Source organism: Schistocerca gregaria, chromosome 8 (genome assembly GCF_023897955.1).
Source record: "Schistocerca gregaria isolate iqSchGreg1 chromosome 8, iqSchGreg1.2, whole genome shotgun sequence".
Taxonomy (NCBI): domain Eukaryota; kingdom Metazoa; phylum Arthropoda; class Insecta; order Orthoptera; family Acrididae; genus Schistocerca; species Schistocerca gregaria.
The window spans coordinates 6,685,134-6,703,919 of NC_064927.1; the positions used below are offsets into that span (position 1 = coordinate 6,685,134).

Genomic DNA, 18,786 nt, shown 5'->3' on the forward strand with positions numbered 1-18,786 from the left:
TTTGCTACTTCTGCAGAAGCGGCGGCGGCGACGACGACGACGACGACGACCGCGAGAGGCTCTGACATATGTGAGAAATACATCTATAAAATGTAATTCAGACTGCCTCGTCCCACCTTATGCTGTACCGCTTTGGCAAAGGCTTTATCTGCGCCATTCGCCTTAATCACATCTGAGAGTAATTCTTAATAAAAGGCATGTCGCAAATTGTTCGTCATCACAGATACTGTTTGCTATACGGCCACGACGCGCAACTGAATTCCAAAATTCGACTTCTTCCTTTGAGGATGGAACTCACGACCCTTGGTTTACTAGTCCAGCGCTCTACCACTGAGCTAAAGGGGCGCGTTCTAGCGGTACTTTAACGTACTTTGTCCTTACGGTCGTCTGGATCATCAGACTTCAGCTGACAACACTTCATATTACCGACTAATATTTGCAGCTATGGCGACCCATTACTGCTTGGCTACACATCTGACACGTAACCGATGTCCTCTCCAAATAACAACACCTGCATTTCAGAACATGTCTTTCACACATGTCTACAAAATCACCTTCACCTTCAAATACAGTTTCCTTGCGACTGACAGAGACGTAGGCAAAGTTTAAAGTTGCTATTTCCATTACATCACGTTAATCAGAAAAACAGTAATTTACATCTGCAGCGGAACAAAATTCCGTTCCGCCCAGCGTGGGGCTCGAACCCACGACCCTGAGATTAAGAGTCTCATGCTCTACCGACTGAGCTAGCCGGGCTGCTTCGGTGAATACTTGCCGGGCAGCACGTCACATAGTACTCGTTTGGGTTGGGTGGTCCCATACATAATCTCTCCATGCTGCCTAATGTCACGTACTTCACTTTTATTTCATAATCATTTCTGAGAGGTAAAGGAATTGCATGACAACCTGCAGAGCTAGTGGCGTCAAAATTAACACTCATACTTGATGTAACTCAAAAGGCGAACGTGTTACTTTCCGACGTTGTTTTAGATGTGCAACTGCTAGTGGAAACTCGCGGTGACGGCACTCTGCCGACCATTTCGCTAGTTAACACCGGTCTTGTAGTGTGTGTTTCAAGCTCAAGAGCATCTCCAAGCAGAAAATGGTCAACAGCAACATTCAGACGGTTTCGTACTGCTCAAATGCTACATTAAAACGGTATGTTTCTTATTCAGAAATGATAAAACACGAGCGTGATAGCATTCGAACCTGTAATCTTCAGATCCGAAGTCCGACGCCTTATCCATTTTTTTTTCCTTTTCTTTTTCTTTTTTTTTTTTTTTACCTCTCGCCCTGCAGCTGCTCACGCTAACCACAGGACTTTTTTTTTTCTTTTAACTTTCTAATAAGACGCTACCCCTTTTTTTTTATCTGGACAGGAAAGGAAAAACTACAAAAAAAATGTCTATTTGCCACCGCCACTTGTATTCTAACAAAAAAATAAAATTAAATGCACCTCTTCAGGCGTTGGCACCTATCTACACCTATTCCAAAACAACTAACCTATTACTGCAAATTTGTAGGAAAGGAAGAAAGTAGGGGGGAAGAAACATAGAGAGTAGCGATAAAAAAAATGAAATTTGTTGTGAACAGGAACTTTTTTTTTTATTGAATTGCATTTTTGTTTTCTTTATTTTTCTTTGTTTTTTTTTTGTATGTATGTATTTAGTTATTCATTTTTTTGTATTATGGCAGTCGTTGCACCAGAATTCTAGGAGTCGCTTGCTCCGTCTGATTGGCGGAACATCCAAACGTGTCTTCTCGAAATTTTAGTGGGGATTCCGTGTATAGTACGTTCAGAACATCATATCGGCAAAAAAGCATCAGCATCTCATGGCTTGGACGTTCCAGCTGGAAGGCGGGTCATGAAAGGCGCTCCGTAGAAAATTGGAAAAGAACTGCTTGTATCTGGGGTTGCGAACAAGTGCACAATGTCGATCGTTAAGGTACGTCCAATAACCTAGTTCTGATTTCTCATCGGGCCCAAAAAGGTAGCGGACTGTATGACCGCGTATCCAATTCACGGCATTAGTTTTTGTTGTGGGGTAATGAATCACATCCGGGAATAGAAGCGTCAGGAAAATAATCTGAGCAGGCGGCTGTCGGGTGAGGAAAGCCAGGATACACTGCGCAAGCCTCCAGACGTCAGCAGACGGACCACATGAGAACCGATGAGCGTCCGTGTCCTCTACACCACAGTGAACACAGAGTGGTGTGTCAGCAAGGCGGATGCGGTGCCAACGAGACTGGTTGACCTGTTTGCCATTGACGGTGATATAGCAGGTGGACTGAACGCTGGTGTCGAGGTAACCAGCATGCACTGCTTTCCACACACGGCGCCATATGATCTGGGGAAACTTGTGTTCAATGGGGTTGGGGGTTTCACACATTTGTAAGGTGTCGTATACAGTCTTTGTCTGGAGTATACGGAGAAGGGGTAAGGAGTGCAGAATGTAACTGATTTCAAAGAAGAAGTACCGAAAGTGATAAAAGGGGGGTGGAATGTCGGATAACATGACCGGGGCTGACATGGAGACTGGTGCGTATTCACGCAAAAGCAGTCCGGTCAGGCTCGTCGGGCAGCGACGCCAGACTTTCAGTTGGGAGCTAACAAAAAGTGCGGTAACTCTGTCTGGCACATGGAATAAGCCCACTCCACCACGCTCCCGCGGGAGGGCAAGGGAGGAATATTGAACTTTAAATAACATCCCGGCACAGACAAAGGATCCCATCACCATCAACATACGACGTGCGAGGGTAATCGGAACCGGGAACACTTGTGCCACATGGGGGATGCGTGAGGCGTGATAAACATTCACGTATTGCGCGCGCTGTATAATGTCGAGGGATCGAAGCCGGTGGTCCCCATGCCAGCCCTGATCGTTTGTAGGAGACGTCGACCGTTGGTTGCCGCTGAGCGACGGAGGTCATTCATAAAATCAATGCCCAAACAGCGGACGCTGGTGGCCACACTTAGAGGAGCGACAGATCTTTCTGGTAGACCCTCACCAATGAGCAGAACCTTCGATTTGGAAATGTTAAGAGAACTGCCCGATGCCTCCCCATAAGTCGTCACCCAAGTCAGAGCAGCGCGAACATCGTCTTCATTGCGGAGGTAGAGGACTAGATCGTCAGCATAGGCTGTACAACAGAAGCGGTGCCCATGCAATGTCAGGCCCACCAGGCGTTGGCGAAGCCCCTGTAGGAGGGGCTCTAATGCCAAAGCATACAGTATCGTGGAAAGTGGGCATCCCTGTCGGACAGAGCGCTCGATCGCTAGAGGCGCGGTGAGGCGACCAATTCAGAGTATTCTTGAAGTTGCGCCGCTCAAGAGCCGCATTACCACGGTGATTGTACGAACCGGAAAACCCATGTGTTGGAGGACCGATTTCAGAAAAGTATGGTCGACACGGTCGAAAGCTTGACGGAAGTCAAGCGATGCCAATGCGCCAGGTAAATGTCGCGAGCGCGCGAGCGCAATCATGTCCCTATAACGGCAAAGGGCCGTATGGATGTTGTTGTCACCGCCCAACGAAGTCTGATCAAGGGAGGTGACGGATCTTGCTGCCTTCTTGAGGCGTGAGGCCAACAAACGGGTGAAAATTTTCATGTCACTGTTGAGTAGAGTGATGGGCCGGTAATCACAGATCCGTGATCGCCCATGTGGCTTAGGGACCAGGATGATGACCCCATCAAGGAAGGTGGCTGGGATCATCGTTGTGGGTGACATCAATTCACGACAGATGGACGTCCAAGCAGGTAACAAAAGGTAGCTAAAATACTTCTAAAAGTCAAGGGGGAGGCCGTCAGGTCCAGGGGACTTGTTGGCAGCCCCCACCTTGATTGCATCTAGGACTTCATCAGAGGTCACTTGTTCCTGAAGTTCTTGAGCCACATCCTCTGGCATGGTGTTGACAGTCATTGCTGCCACCTCCTCAATTAAGGTCGGGGGATGAGGGACGGCAGTGAACAGTTGACGGAAATGAGAATAGAAAGCGTGACCAATGTCGCATTGCGTAGTGTGTCGTCGTCCTTCCGCATCTGTGAGATCGTGGATGAGGGTTCGACGACGACGTCGGCGTTCCCTGAGAAGGTGGTACATCGATGGCGTTTCATGAGTCATATGGTCACGGGTGCAGGATCTGACAAGAGTCCCTTCTAAGCGCCGTCGCGTGAGGGAAGTGATCTGCGCTTTAGCACGATGCACCATCATCTGACGATCAGGAGAGAAGGCCATCGAAGTGCAGTCATGAAGGACTGCATAATAAAAGTCCATGGTGCTCGCTTGCCAGGCTTTGAAGTCTTTGCCATATCCTATCAGCGCCCTGCGCAGAGCTGGTTTCGCGCATGATACCCACCACGATAAGGTGGATGCGTAGGCGGGGCGACGACGATGACAGAGGGCCCACGCATCCTCAACGATTCGTCGGCAGTCAGGGACAGTCAGGTGGGAAACGTTGAATTTCCACAAGCCGCGGCTGTGCCACACTTGTTGGCGGGCGAGGACGACATCGCAGATGTAGGCGTCATGGTCAGAGAAAGCCAGAGGCCATACTTCGGCATGTCGAGTGTCGGCAGCAAGGGAACGTGTGAGGTATATACGATCGAGACGACTAGATGAATGCGCCGTATAATATGTGAAACCTGCACGGGTGCCATGCACCTTTGTCCATGTGTCAACAAGCTGGAGTCTGTCGATGATGACGGAGAGGGCCGCACAAGGGGAATGATGCGGTAATTGATCTTCAGGCCTTTGCGTGGAGTTGAAATCGCCACCGAGGACCATATCATCTAGGGGACCCTCAAACAGCGGCGTTACCTCGTCAGGAAAGAAAGTGTGTCGATCACGACGTCGACTGGAGCCGGACGGCGCATATACATTGAGGATACGGACGCCGAACAGCGTGAGAGCCATACCCCTAGCATTAGCAAGGTACACTACATCTTCAGCAGGGAGTCCAGAACGGAGAAGGATGGCAACTCCACTACCGTTGTCAGAAGCCTGGGAGATGTGTGCCACGTAGCCAGTGGGGGCATGGAAATCGGCGACAAACACTTCTTGGAGGAGGGCAATGTCGACATCAGCAGCATAGATGGTCTCACGGAACATTGCCAGTTTATGGGGGGCCCGAATAGTGGCCAGATTCATCGTCGCTATGCGGTAATGTTGGGGGCGTGCTCCCACCATTGGCACAGATGTTCCGGCAGAGATGTCTGGCTGGCGTGTAACATCTGACGTAGTCACCGTTGTCGTAATCACTGGCTGGAAGGTGGGTCAGGCACCTCCATGGGGCACTGCCTGATGGGAGGACCACCATCTCGAACTGCTCCTTCGTCGATATCATCAGCCCAGGAGACTGGAACAGACGGTGAGCGACTGTCACACTCCTCGAGGGCGAGTTGTAGCGACGCTGCTGTAGTGGGGTCCAGGGAGGCACCCTCCTTGGAATCCGTCATATTCGTGTGAGATCGTTCTTCAGATGGGACATCAGGAGCAGCCTCTCCTGTCGTCAGAACGCTCGAAGGGAGATCACTGTCGTGTATCAGCTCCACTGCCTGTGATGCCACATGAAGAAGTGTGTCGTCAGATGGTGTTTGACTCCTCTTCTTCCGTTTTCTGGGCGACCGTTGCTTTCGGAGGTGCTGTCCTGAATCAGAATGTGGATGTTCGATGTCCGAGGTCGCGCCAGTCTGAAGAAAGGCAGAGGTAGGCACCGCATTCGCGTCGATGTCCATCGAGCTCTGGAGAGTTGGTGGTGTCGTAGCCGTCAGAGGAGATGGTGCCGGTGAGGCCATGGCAGCACCGTCATTTCCAGTGGGGAGTGCCGGGTGGAGAAGAGGTGCTTCCTGAAGTGACGCATCGGGGCTGCGTACGGCTGTGGCGTAGCTATCTGGTAAAGAAGCGGCCGTCACTTTGGGAGCTGAGGCTCTGGTCGGGACCTGGAGCAAACGTCGACGGAGACATTCTGACCGAACATGGCCCTCCTGTCCGCAACCGGCACACGTCCGCGGCTGGCCATCATACATAACGATGGCTCGCACGCCACCTATCAGCAGATAGGATGGTACATGTTTGGAGAGTTCGATTTTGATTTGGGGGACACCATTCAACACGTTGTATGTCGTGAATGTCTGCCATTTCTTCGCGATGTGCCCCACAACATTGCCATAGGGTCGGAAAGCTTCGACGACCACATCTTGCGGCACTTCGAAAGGGAGCTCAAAAACCCGGATTGTTCGAAGTCCGAAACCAGCGTGATCGACCGTCACCTCTCCAATATGCCCGTCAGAATGTTTGAACTTGAGTCCGCGAGCGTGATGTCGAACTACGTTAGCACACGCTTCCTCCGTCGTCATCTTAATATAGACGATGCTGCTAGTGATAGAGAAATGAATACCTATCACTTCCTGAGGGTCCAGACGTAGCTCTTCGCGAATGAATTGCTCAATTTCAAAAGCGCGTGGTCTAGCATGTTCGGCTTGGAATGTTACTTTAACTGTCGCTCGGCGGTAACAGTGCGCCATGAGGTGCAATAGAAATGGACGCTACACAACACGAAATACCGCGACGCGGAAGTAAACAAACTACGGTGCGCTGTCCGGCGCGCGGAGCCGGTCCGCATGCGACCACGGCCGAAAGCCGACTATCCATTAGGCCACACAGTCACTGACGACCAAGTGCAACTTGTATATGACTCATCTCGAAACGCTCACACCCCTGATAATTTGTGTTTTCGTTCTACACAGCCGCTGCCCTTGCTCTTTCCCACCCATTCGTTACATTCAACCTCTTACGTGACCGACCAAATATAGACTGGGAAACAAGACAACACACTTTGTGCATACGGAATCGAAGGCAGCGCGTGCCTCGCCGCATTTGCCACGATGGCCATTTGCTACTTCTGCAGAAGCGGCGGCGGCGACGACGACGACGACGACGACGACCGCGAGAGGCTCTGACATATGTGAGAAATACATCTATAAAATGTAATTCAGACTGCCTCGTCCCACCTTATGCTGTACCGCTTTGGCAAATGCTTTATCTGCGCCATTTGCCTTAATCAAATCTGAGAGTAATTCTTAATAAAATGCATGTCGCTAATTGTTCGTCATCACAGATACTGTTTGCTATACGGCCACGACGCGCAACTGATTTTCAAAATTCGACTTCTTCCTTTGAGGATGGAACTCACGACCCTTGGTTTACTAGTCCAGTGCTCTACCACTGAGCTAAAGAGGCGCGGCCTAGCGGTACTTTTGCAAACTTCGTCCTTACGGTCGTCTGGATCATCAGACTTCAGCTGACAACACTTCATATTACCGACTAATATTTGCAGCTATGGCGACCCATTACTGCTTGGCTACACATCTGACACGTAACCGATGTCCTCTCCAAACAACAACACTTGCATTTCAGAACATGTCTTTCACACATGTCTACAAAATCACCTTCACCTTCAAATACAGTTTCCTTGCGACAGAGACGTAGGCAAAGTTTAAAGTTGCTATTTCCATTACATCACGTTAATCAGAAAAACGGTAATTTACATCTGCAGCGGAACAAAATTCCGTTCCGCCCAGCGTGGGGCTCGAACTCACGACCCTGAGATTAAGAGTCTCATGCTCTACCGACTGAGCTAGCCGGGCTGCTTCAGTGAATACTTGCCGGGCAGCACGTCACACAGTACTCGTTTGGGTTGGGTGGTCCCATACAGAATCTCTCCATGCTGCCTAATGTCACGTACTTCACTTTTATTTCATAATCATTTCTGAGAGGTAAAGGAATTGCATGACAACCTGCAGAGCTAGTGGCGTCAAAATTAACACTCATACTTGATGTGACTCAAAAGGCGAACGAGTTACTTTCCGACGTTGTTTTAGATGTGCAAGTGCTAGTGGAAACTCGCGGTGACGGCACTCTGCCGACCATTTCGCTAGTTAACACCGGTCTTGTAGTGTGTGTTTCAAGCTCAAGAGCATCTCCAAGCAGAAAATGGTCAACAGCAACATTCAGACGGTTTCGTACTGCTCAAATGCTACATTAAAACGGTATGTTTCTTATTCAGAAATGATAAAACACGAGCGTGACAGCATTCGAACCTGTAATCTTCAGATCCGAAGTCCGACGCCTTATCCATTTTTTTTTCTTTTTTTTCCTTTTTAGGTTTTTCTTTATTCATATTTTTTTAACACTGTTTTTTCGTTTTTCCTTTGTAATGTCCCAGGGCAGGTAGGTGTAGGCGCGTTGGGCAGGTGTCGTATCCCGAGGCCTGGCCAAGACGTCTCCTCTTCCCTGCACTGAAGCACAGTGTCACCAATACGTTGTAATTGTCTTTGGTTCGGAGTCTTATGAACTTATATGTGAACACGGGACTTATGAAGCGTTGTCTATCGAAACAGTTATTTTGCCTTCCTGCCAAGATTGTACCTAAGAACTAGCGAGAATGTCTTCCCTGTCATGAAGTTAGCTCAGTATGCCCCTATACCGGTTCCATTAATGATTCAGGCGCAGGAGCGATCAATAGAAATTGAAACTTAACCAACTCCCTGCTTTTCGAAAACAATAGTAAGCATATTCGCAAAGTCCCTCTTAAGGTGTGGGAAAGACTTTTGTGTCCAGTACTCATGAAGCATGTAACCAGTAAACGAAATGAAATCGGTAATACCATGATCATCAACCACTGCAAAAATGTAACGGCCAAGAAGCCACATAACGGTGTTGTTCTTGGTCCGGGGATAAAAAACCGTGTCCGGCCAGCAGAGAATATCAGTCTTAAATGCCGATTCGGAGCTCCTGGTGAGTAAAGCCAATTGTCGGCGCAGCCAGTGCCACATGCGATGACGGTCAGCGCAGGTAAATCGGTGTTGGAGTGTATCAACACAACCACACGTTTGACAAAGCGGAGAGACACATAAACCTATACGATGAAGGCGTTCGTTCGTAGGAATCAGCTGATTAACTACCTTATACCATAGGGAGGCAACAGTTGCTGAATGAACGGGTAAGCTAATATTCGTCCATATGTTACGCCAATTAAAACTGGGATAATGCAAAACAATCGGGTTGGAAGAAGAAGACCGTCGCCATTTGTCAAGCAGGGTTAGCGTAGTAATAACAGGACGACGTTGTAAGTGGAGATCTAGGTAACTAATCTCAGTGTAGAAGTCCCGAACATGCCGTAGCTTCGCATTTAGAGGCCCAACGTTAATGGGCGGTGACAAGCTCGCAGGACGAACGACATGGAATAATCACGAAGTAACAGTCGGGGACTCAGATAATAAAAGATGGAGGGTTCGCTTAACATAAAGGGCAGCAGCCTTGACACGGACGTCGGTGAACGACAAGCCGCCCTCAAGACGCGGCTTCGTAAGAACATCACAACGTAATTTAAAAATATGCCCCCGCCAAATATATCTGTTAATAAGCTGGACCATTTTTCCACCCTGCATTCGGGGAAGCGGAAACAGCTGAGCAACGTAATATACTTTACATAAAACATAAGTGTCTAATACACGCTTTTTTTGCAGTAGCGGTGTCGAACGCCATGAGTGTTCTAATAAAACACCTTGCAGCTTGGAAATGGCCACTTGCCAATTTTTTGCAGCCATCCGAAGAGGACAACGTTCAAGATAGATACCTAAATGTGTATGGTGTTCAACAGCTGTAACCCACGGAACAACCACACGTTCAAAGCCCCGCAAATTCAGGAGCTTGCTGTTACGGGGATTGATATGAGAACCTGAGGCCGCAGAAAATTTATCGAGTTCCATTTTCAACTGCGGCACTTCTGCGGTGGAACGAAGCAAAACAACCAAATCATCAGCATAAGCTGTTGCCGTCTGGGTAACCCCAGAGATCGTAAGACCACAAAGTGTCGAGTTGAGACGTGTAAGGACTGGTTGAAGGGAGAGAGCATAAAGGGTCATGGATAAAGGACTACCTTGCGGGAAGCCACGTTGAATATCAATGACCTTTGTCAGCTGGCCATTAATGTCAATCTTAGCAGAAATGCCAGTCGTCATATTCTTAAGTACCAGCAGCGCCTGTTCATTAAAACCGAGCCGGCGCAGCAGAAGCTCTAAAAACGAATGGGACACACGATCAAAGGCCTTACTAAAATCAACAAATAAAAGCGCACAGGAAATATTGGTGACAGCGACAATCGACACGACATCACGATACCCCGCCAGAGACGTCAATATAGAGCGCCCTGGAAAGCAGCTTTGACAAGGAGGTATCACAGGTGTAAGCAAGAGGGATAGACGTGCATTAACAGCCCTAGCGGCCGTCTTATAGTCAAAATTTAATAGGGTTAAAGGACGAAAGTCACTAGCTGTCTTCAAACCAGCAGATTTAGGTATCAGGACAACCGTACCTCTCTTGAAATCGGCTGGAATTGTGCCACCATTCAAGATTTCATTCACAATATCCGTAAAAACAGGCCCTACAATAGGCCAAAAGCGAACAAAAAACTCCTTAGGTAGGCCATCAGGACCAGGAGATTTGTGAGATGCTGAACAAACAATGAAAGCTGAAATTTCGTCTGCAGTAAAAGGAGCTAAAAATTTCGCATTATGGTCCTCTATTAAAACTGATGGGATAGCAGTTAAAATCTCGTCAACATCATTCGGATCAGAATCAGCCGCAGTATAAAACGTCTCATAGTAGCAGGTAAGTTCATGGGTTATTTGATTCTGTAAGGTAAGCCGGCGACCATCAGCTGCCATAAGGCCGTCAATCAATACACGTCGACGGTTCTTGTGGTGACGAAACAGATGGTACATAGAAGTCATTTCATGTGCTAACGTGGACGGTGGTTTAGATTTAATCTTCAATCCTTCCATCTGAAGCCGCTTAATACTAAGTAGCTTGGCCTTAATTTTCCGAATCTCAGAAAGGTGGGCACATGTCATTGTAGAAGTATCATAAAGTTCGCGAAGCACCGAATAGTAATATTCAAAAGTCAGTTTCAGATCTCGCGCTCTATTATAACTGTAGGACATAAGGTGCGACGTAGTTTTGGCTTCACACAGTGGATCCACCAATGAAGCTTAGACGGATAGTATCGCAGAGAACGTAAACAAAAGTCCCACGCCGTCTGTATTAGAGGTTCGATGTCAGGGTCATCGAGCAAGGAGACATTTAATTTCCACAGCGGCCTATAAAGTTTAGGAGGTTGACGCTCCAAATTAATTATAACAGCAAGGGCACAATGATCCGTAAAACTGGCTGGAATAACATCTACATCTAAAACAGAAACACTAAGGGGATCAGAAATATACAATCGGTCAAGTCGACTACTTGAGGTGGCAGTAAAAAATGTAAATTTAACTAAAGTGGGGTGTTTAACCTCCCACGCATCGCGTAGTCGTAATTGACGTACAAGAGAACGTAGCTCGAAACAATAATTAAAATGAGGGGATTGGTCTTTAGCTTGTAACACACAATTAAAATCGCCCCCCAATATCAAGGTCGCAGGATTTTTTCGTAGAAGGTAAATCAGATCCTCTTTATAAAAACGAGACCTTTCCTGCCGCTTGCTAGAACCAGAGGGGGCGTAAATGTTAACCAAGGTCGTGTCAAATAACCGACAACCAATGCCCCGTCCCGAGTCTAAAAGCTCAATTTCGGTAACGGGGATACCGTCACGAATTAGGAAAGCAGTACCTGCAGAAAACTCAGGTGCAAAATTTATAATAGTGCGAAAACCAGGAACAAACAGGTGTGCAACGGAGACTTCCTGCAGGAAAACAATATCAGCTGCAGAGTCATAAATAAACTGCGGCAGAGACGCTAACTTCAGAGCAGATTGAATGCCATTTATATTTAAGGTAATAAACGTGTACGCGTGCAACATCAACCAAAAAATGGGAAATGAACCCAAATTACACCACACTAGAAGCAACTACATCCATATCATCAACATCAGACATGGCAGAGGGTGGTTGTCCAGAATCAACGGAATCGGAGTCGTCCTTCGCATGCTTATGTTTCTTCCGCACCGCGTGGAGATTGGGGGGCACTTTCACCCGACGACGTATCTGATGCACACCAGATTCAAGAGCAGGCGGAGTTGGGGGTTCGAGATCAGGCACGTCAACCAAAGCGTCCGAAGGATTAGCAGGGCGAGAGGAGTCAGAAGGAGGAGCCATCAAGGGGAAAACTGCATCAGGAACATCGGCACCGGTTTCAGAATGTGTAGGTATTGGAAGTGTAGGAGGTGGTAAGATAGGTTTGGAGTCTGCTGATGCGGAGCGCGCAGTTCTAGGAACGGTTTTCCGACAAACAGCCGTCTCCACCGAAGTGTCGTCAACATGTTGTGATGCCTGTGGCGGTGGGGATGTCAACAACACCTCGACCGAATGTTGTGGCTCTTGCGCCGACGGCATGGCAGCAAGTTTGACGTCATCAGGCAAAGCAGGAGAGACAGCGGGAACAGATTCCGAAACAGGCATGGGAGATTCTGGAATTCTCTCATCAGATTCGCAAACCGGCTTCGAAACAGCAGCTTCGTCATCAGTGCTACCGGTATCACTAGCACGACGGCGTTTGTTGTTGGAAACAGACGGAATCGGTATAGGAGCAGCCGATACGTCTGGGCGAGTGGGTAGCGGAGGAAAACCTGCATCAGGGGAGGGTGACACCTGTTGTGAAGAAGCTACTGCAGGAGGCAGATAGGAAACAGTGGAGGAAGCTGCTGGCACAAGATCGGCAACCGTTAATTTGCGGCGCTGTGCTAGGCCATTTTTAAGCACAAATACCCGCTTAGGGAAATTAGCTCGAACATGACCATGTTCATTACATAGGAAACATGTACCAAGCTGCCCCTCATAAGTAAGATGTACACGATAACCACATACAATCAGATGGGACGGTATATTAGACTTAATATGCATTTCAACTGATCTGACACCGTTATAACATTGCAGCTTATGTTGTGCAGACCAACGTTCATTTCGAATTGACCGAACAGTACCATAACCAAGCAAAGCTTCCTTAAGATAGCTGTTGTCAACTTCAGGGGGTAAATTATAAACCCGAACAGTGGTATACGTAATTTCAGCATTTGAGACAGTAACACTGCTAACAAAACCATCCCAATGACGGAACGACACTTGCTCACCATGTTTAAGTAATATCTTATCCAGCAAAACCGGGTTCAACAATTTCACAAAAAAGCAGTATAATTCTGTATCAAAATACGCCGTATGTACCTGGTCCGATGTAATGCCAATCGTGTCCACAATCCATTCGTGAATTTCCAACGATGTCGGTTGGACATTCCTGGTAGCCTTGTTAAACTGAAAACTGAGAGTACACTTCCGCGGAAACAACCGGGAAGCCATAACACTTAATTAATGCGGCAAAAGGCGCAATACAACGCAAGACACAAAACAAACACTAAGGCAAAGAAACAACGAAAAACAGAAGACAAAGAAACGTCACACACAGAAGGTAAATATTCACAACCCGAGCGTAACGGCGGATCGAATACAAAGCACGTCCGATCGCTGTCGCGTCTCAAGCGGAACTATCCATTAGGCCACACAGTCACTGACGACCAAGTGCAACTTGTATATGACTCATCTCGAGACGCTCACACCCCTGATAATTTGTGTTTTCGTTCTACACAGCCGCTGCCCTTGCTCTTTCCCACCCATTCGTTACATTCAACCTCTTACGTGACCGACCAAATATAGACTGGGAAACAAGACCACACACTTTTTGCATACGGAATCGAAGGCAGGGCGTGCATCGCCGCATTTGCCACGATGGCCATTTGCTACTTCTGCAGAAGCGGCGGCGGCGACGACGACGTCGTCGACGACGACGACGACGACCGCGAGAGGCTCTGACATATGTGAGAAATACATCTATAAAATGTAATTCAGACTGCCTCGTCCCACCTTATGCTGTACCGCTTTGGCAAAGGCTTTATCTGCGCCATTCGCCTTAATCACATCTGAGAGTAATTCTTAATAAAAGGCATGTCGCTAATTATTCGTCATCACAGATACTGTTTGCTATACGGCCACGACGCGCAACTGATTTCCAAAATTCAAGTTCTTCCTTTGGGGATGGAACCCACGACCCTTGGTTTACTAGTCCAGTGCTCTACCACTGAGCTAAAGGGGCGCGTGCTAGCGGTACTTTTGCGTACTTCGTTCTTACGGTCGTCTGGATCATCAGACTTCAGCTGACAACACTTCATATTACCGACTAATATTTGCAGCTATGGCGACCCATTACTGCTTGGCTACACATCTGACACGTAACCGATGTCCTCTCCAAACAACAACACTTGCATTTCAGAACATGTCTTTCACACATGTCTACAAAATCACCTTCACCTTCAAATACAGTTTCCTTGCGACTGACAGAGACGTAGGCAAAGTTTAAAGTTGCTATTTCCATTACATCACGTTAATCAGAAAAACGGTAATTTACATCTGCAGCGGAATAAAATTCCGTTCCGCCCTGCGTGGGGCTGGAACCCACGACCCTGAGATTAAGAGTCTCATGCTCTACCGACTGAGCTAGCCGGGCTGCTTCGGTGAATACTTGCCGGGCAGCACGTCACACAGTACTCGTTTGGGTTGGGTGGTCCCATACAGAATCTCTCCATGCTGCCTAATATCACGTACTTCACTTTTATTTCATAATCATTTCTGAGAGGTAAAGGAATTGCATGACAACCTGCAGAGCTAGTGGCGTCAAAATTAACACTGATACTTGATGTGACTCAAAAGGCGAACGAGTTACTTTCCGACGTTGTTTTAGATGTGCATGTGCTAGTGGAAACTCGCGGTGACGGCACTCTGCCGACCATTTTGCTAGTTAACACCGGTCTTGTAGTGTGTGTTTCAAGCTCAAGAGCATCTCCAAGCAGAAAATGGTCAACAGCAACATTCAGACGGTTTCGTACTGCTCAAATGCTCCATTAAAACGGTATGTTTCTTATTCAGAAACGATAAAACACGAGCGTGACAGCATTAGATCCTGTAATCTTCAGATCCGTAGTCCGACGCCTTATCCATTATTTTTTTTTTTTTTTAGGGCCTCCCATCACCCCTTTTAGCCCATCCTTGCGCTCTCCAAAATTCGCCTTCATCGGCGTCGGCTTCTCACGCCATGTACATAACCATAAACTGATGAGACAAAGTTAATCCCTTTATCGTGGAGAAACTAATGTACCCCTTCTTTGGGCTTATTGATAATGTGAAAAAAGAATGAAGTCTTCAGTAGGTAGAAACAGAAGTTATGTTCAGTTTGTTTCCTTCTTCATCGCTGTTTTTTGTTGTCACACTTAAAGCAAATAGTCTTCCTTGACAAAGAAACGTCAGAGGGCATTCCGAAACAGCCTGTTCTCTCTGAAAATGCTTAAAAAGCAAACCATATTCGGTGAGAAGCAACTATTTATAATGGCTTCTTGAAAAACAAATTAATAAACGTTGAACTCAAAGAACGGCAATTCCGGTAAAAACTAAAATAATTTTTTTTATCCACTATTGTAAAGTAAGTTAGTAGTGGTGATCACTCTCTTACGTTTGTCTTCTGTGTCCGCAGATATTTCTTGTTAATTCTTTTACATCAAGGTCTTGATTAAAAAATTTGCCTATGTTTCTTTATATTTACTAGTCTTCAGTAACATGTGATGCTCAGTTAGCAGATAGATCCAAAAATCCTCTTGGCTTTTCTCTTCCGTCGTGAAGAGGTAATGTACCGTTGCCGCTTTCAGCCAATTGACTGCGTTGCGTTTCGTGTTAGGAAAGGTTACATCATCCGGTGTCAAAAAGTCCGCAGGCGTTATAGCGTTAGGTGACGTTCGAAGGATGAGTGCCAGCTTTCGTCGGACATTCAGCCATATATCTTTAACCTTGTCACACACGAAACGATGTTCTTCGTTATCAATTAAACTACACGTTGCACACAAAGGCGAATCCGCTAAGTGGATCGTATGAAGTTACGAGTTGGTTGCAACTTTCCTATTTACAACAAAGTACCATGTTGCTTTCAGATGAGTAGCTAAGTTACGGTTATGAATATTTGCCCATATCACTTTCCAGTTAGAACATGGATAGTTTTGTTCTATTTTGTCGTTCTTCTTTTCTCCCATCAATTTGAAATATATTTCTTTTACGTTTGTCATGTCTTTTTCCGGAATTCTTGAATGTAGGTAGCTATATTCTATTAAAAACCATCGTAAATGGTAAAGTCCGCTCGGTATGTGCTGCACATTAATGGGTGGAGAGAGGTCATCTGGAGCTATTTCAGATAGCAAGTGCGCGGCGATACAGCTGCCGGATTATCTCCATTGTTGAAACGTATTGGATATGAACAGAGCCTGCGACTTTTTAGTAACATTCGTTAAGTTTAAGCCGCCATTACTAGTGGCGAGCGTCAGAGTGTCATACTGGATTTTAAAGATGTGGCCACGGCTCACAAAATAGCCTATTGCTGACATAATTTGTTTGGCGATGCCGGCGGGTATTGGCAGTATCTGGGCGACATAATTGACTTTGGAAGTAATAGAGACGTTCGCTAAAGACACTCTCTGAATTTCATTTAATTGTCGAATACTATGTGTCCGTACACTAGCTGGTAGGGTAGTTAGTACTTGTCTATAGTTGGCCGAAAATTGGAATTCTTCCTTTGAGGATGGAGCGCACGACCCTTGGTTTACAAGTCCAGTGCTCTACCACTGAGCTAAAGGGGCGCGGCCTTCCATTAGGCCACACAGTCACTGACGACCAAGTGCAACTTGTATATGACTCATCTCGAAACGCTCACACCCCTGATAATTTGTGTTTTCGTTCTACACAGCCGCTGCCCTTGCTCTTTCCCACCCATTCGTTACATTCAACCTCTTACGTGACCGACCAAATATAGACTGGGAAACAAGACCACACACTTTGTGCATACGGAATCGAAGGCAGGGCGTGCCTCGCCGCATTTGCCACGATGGCCATTTGCTACTTCTGCAGAAGCGGCGGCGGCGACGACGACGACGACGACGACGACGACGACGACGACGACGACGACCGCGAGAGGCTTTGACATATGTGAGAAATACATCTATAAAATGTAATTCATACTGCCACGTCCCACCTTATGCTGTACCGCTTTGGCAAAGGCTTTATCTGCGACATTCGCCTTAATCACATCTGAGAGTAATTCTTAATAAAAGGCATGTCGCTAATTGTTCGTCATCACAGATACTGTTTGCTATACGGCCACGACGCGCAACTGATTTCCAAAATTCAAGTTCTTCCTTTGGGGTTGGAACTCACGACCCTTGGTTTACTAGTCCAGTGCTCTACCACTGAGCTAGAGGGGCGCGTGCTAGCGGTACTTTTGCGTACTTCGTCCTTACGGTCGTCTGGATCATCAGACTTCAGCTGACAACACTTCATATTACCGACTAATATTTGCAGCTATGGCAACCCTTTACTGCTTGGCTACACATCTGACACGTAACCGATGTCCTCTCCAAACAACAGCACTTGCATTTCAGAACATGTCTTTCACACATGTCTACAAAATCACCTTCACCTTCAAATACAGTTTCCTTGCGACAGAGACGTAGGCAAAGTTTAAAGTTGCTATTTCCATTACATCACGTTAATCAGAAAAATAGTAATTTACATCTGCAGCGGAACAAAGTTCCGTTCCGCCCAGCGTGGGGCTCGAACCGACGACCCTGCGATTAAGAGTCTCATGCTCTACCAACTGAGCTAGTCGGGCTGCTTCGGTGAATACTTGCCGGGCAGCACGTCACACAGTACTCGTTTGGGTTGGGTGGTCCCATACAGAATCTCTCCATGCTGCCTAATGTCACGTACTTCACTTTTATTTCATAATCATTTCTGAGAGGTAAAGGAATTGCATGACAACCTGCAGAGCTAGTGGCGTCAAAATTAACACTCATACTTGATGTGACTCAAAAGGCGAACGAGTTACTTTCCGACGTTGTTTTAGATGTGCAAGTGCCAGTGGAAACTCGCGGTGACGGCACTCTGCCGACCATTTCGCTAGTTAACACCGGTCTTATAGTGTGTGTTTCAAGCTCAAGAGCATCTCCAAGCAGAAAATGGTCAACAGCAACATTCAGACGGTTTCGTACTGCTCAAATGCTACATTAAAACGGTATGTTTCTTTTTCAGAACTGATAAAACACGAGCGTGACAGCATTCGAACCTGTAATCTTCAGATCCGAAGTCCGACGCCTTATCCATTAGGCCACACAGTCACTGACGACCAAGTGCAACTTGTATATGACTCATCTCGAAACGCTCACACCCCTGATAATTTGTGTTTTCGTTCTACACAGCCGCTGTCCTTGCTCTTTCCCACCCATTCGTTACATTCAACCTCTTACGTGACCGACCAAATATAGACTGGGAAACAAGACCACACACTTTGTGCATACAGAATCGAAGGCAGGGCGTGCCTCGCCGCATTTGCCACGATGGCCATTTGCTACTTCTGCAGAAGCGGCGGCGGCGACGACGACGACGACGATGACGACCGCGAGAGGCTCTGACATATGTGAGAAATACATCTATAAAATGTAATTCAGACTGCCTCGTCCCACCTTATGCTGTACCGCTTTGGCAAAGGCTTTATCTGCGCCATTCGCCTTAATCACATCTGAGAGTAATTCTTAATAAAAGGCATGTCGCTAATTGTTCGTCATCACAGATACTGTTTGCTATACGGCCACGACGCGCAACTGATTTCCAAAATTCAAGTTCTTCCTTTGAGGATGGAACTCACGACCATTG

The 18,786-nt window shown here is 47.0% G+C and overlaps 4 non-coding genes across 4 annotated transcripts; all 4 read right to left on the minus strand.

Moving 5' to 3' along the window:
* Positions 1-683: 683 nt before the first annotated feature.
* On the minus strand, positions 684-756 carry Trnak-cuu (transfer RNA lysine (anticodon CUU)). Its single transcript has one exon. It is a non-coding gene; the product is annotated as a tRNA-Lys (tRNA).
* Positions 757-7,574: 6,818 nt separating this feature from the next.
* Positions 7,575-7,647, minus strand: Trnak-cuu (transfer RNA lysine (anticodon CUU)). The gene has a single exon. It is a non-coding gene; the product is annotated as a tRNA-Lys (tRNA).
* Positions 7,648-14,475: 6,828 nt separating this feature from the next.
* On the minus strand, positions 14,476-14,548 carry Trnak-cuu (transfer RNA lysine (anticodon CUU)). The gene has a single exon. It is a non-coding gene; the product is annotated as a tRNA-Lys (tRNA).
* Positions 14,549-17,673: 3,125 nt separating this feature from the next.
* Trnak-cuu (transfer RNA lysine (anticodon CUU)) lies at positions 17,674-17,746 on the minus strand. The gene has a single exon. It is a non-coding gene; the product is annotated as a tRNA-Lys (tRNA).
* Between the last annotated feature and the right edge of the window lie 1,040 nt (positions 17,747-18,786).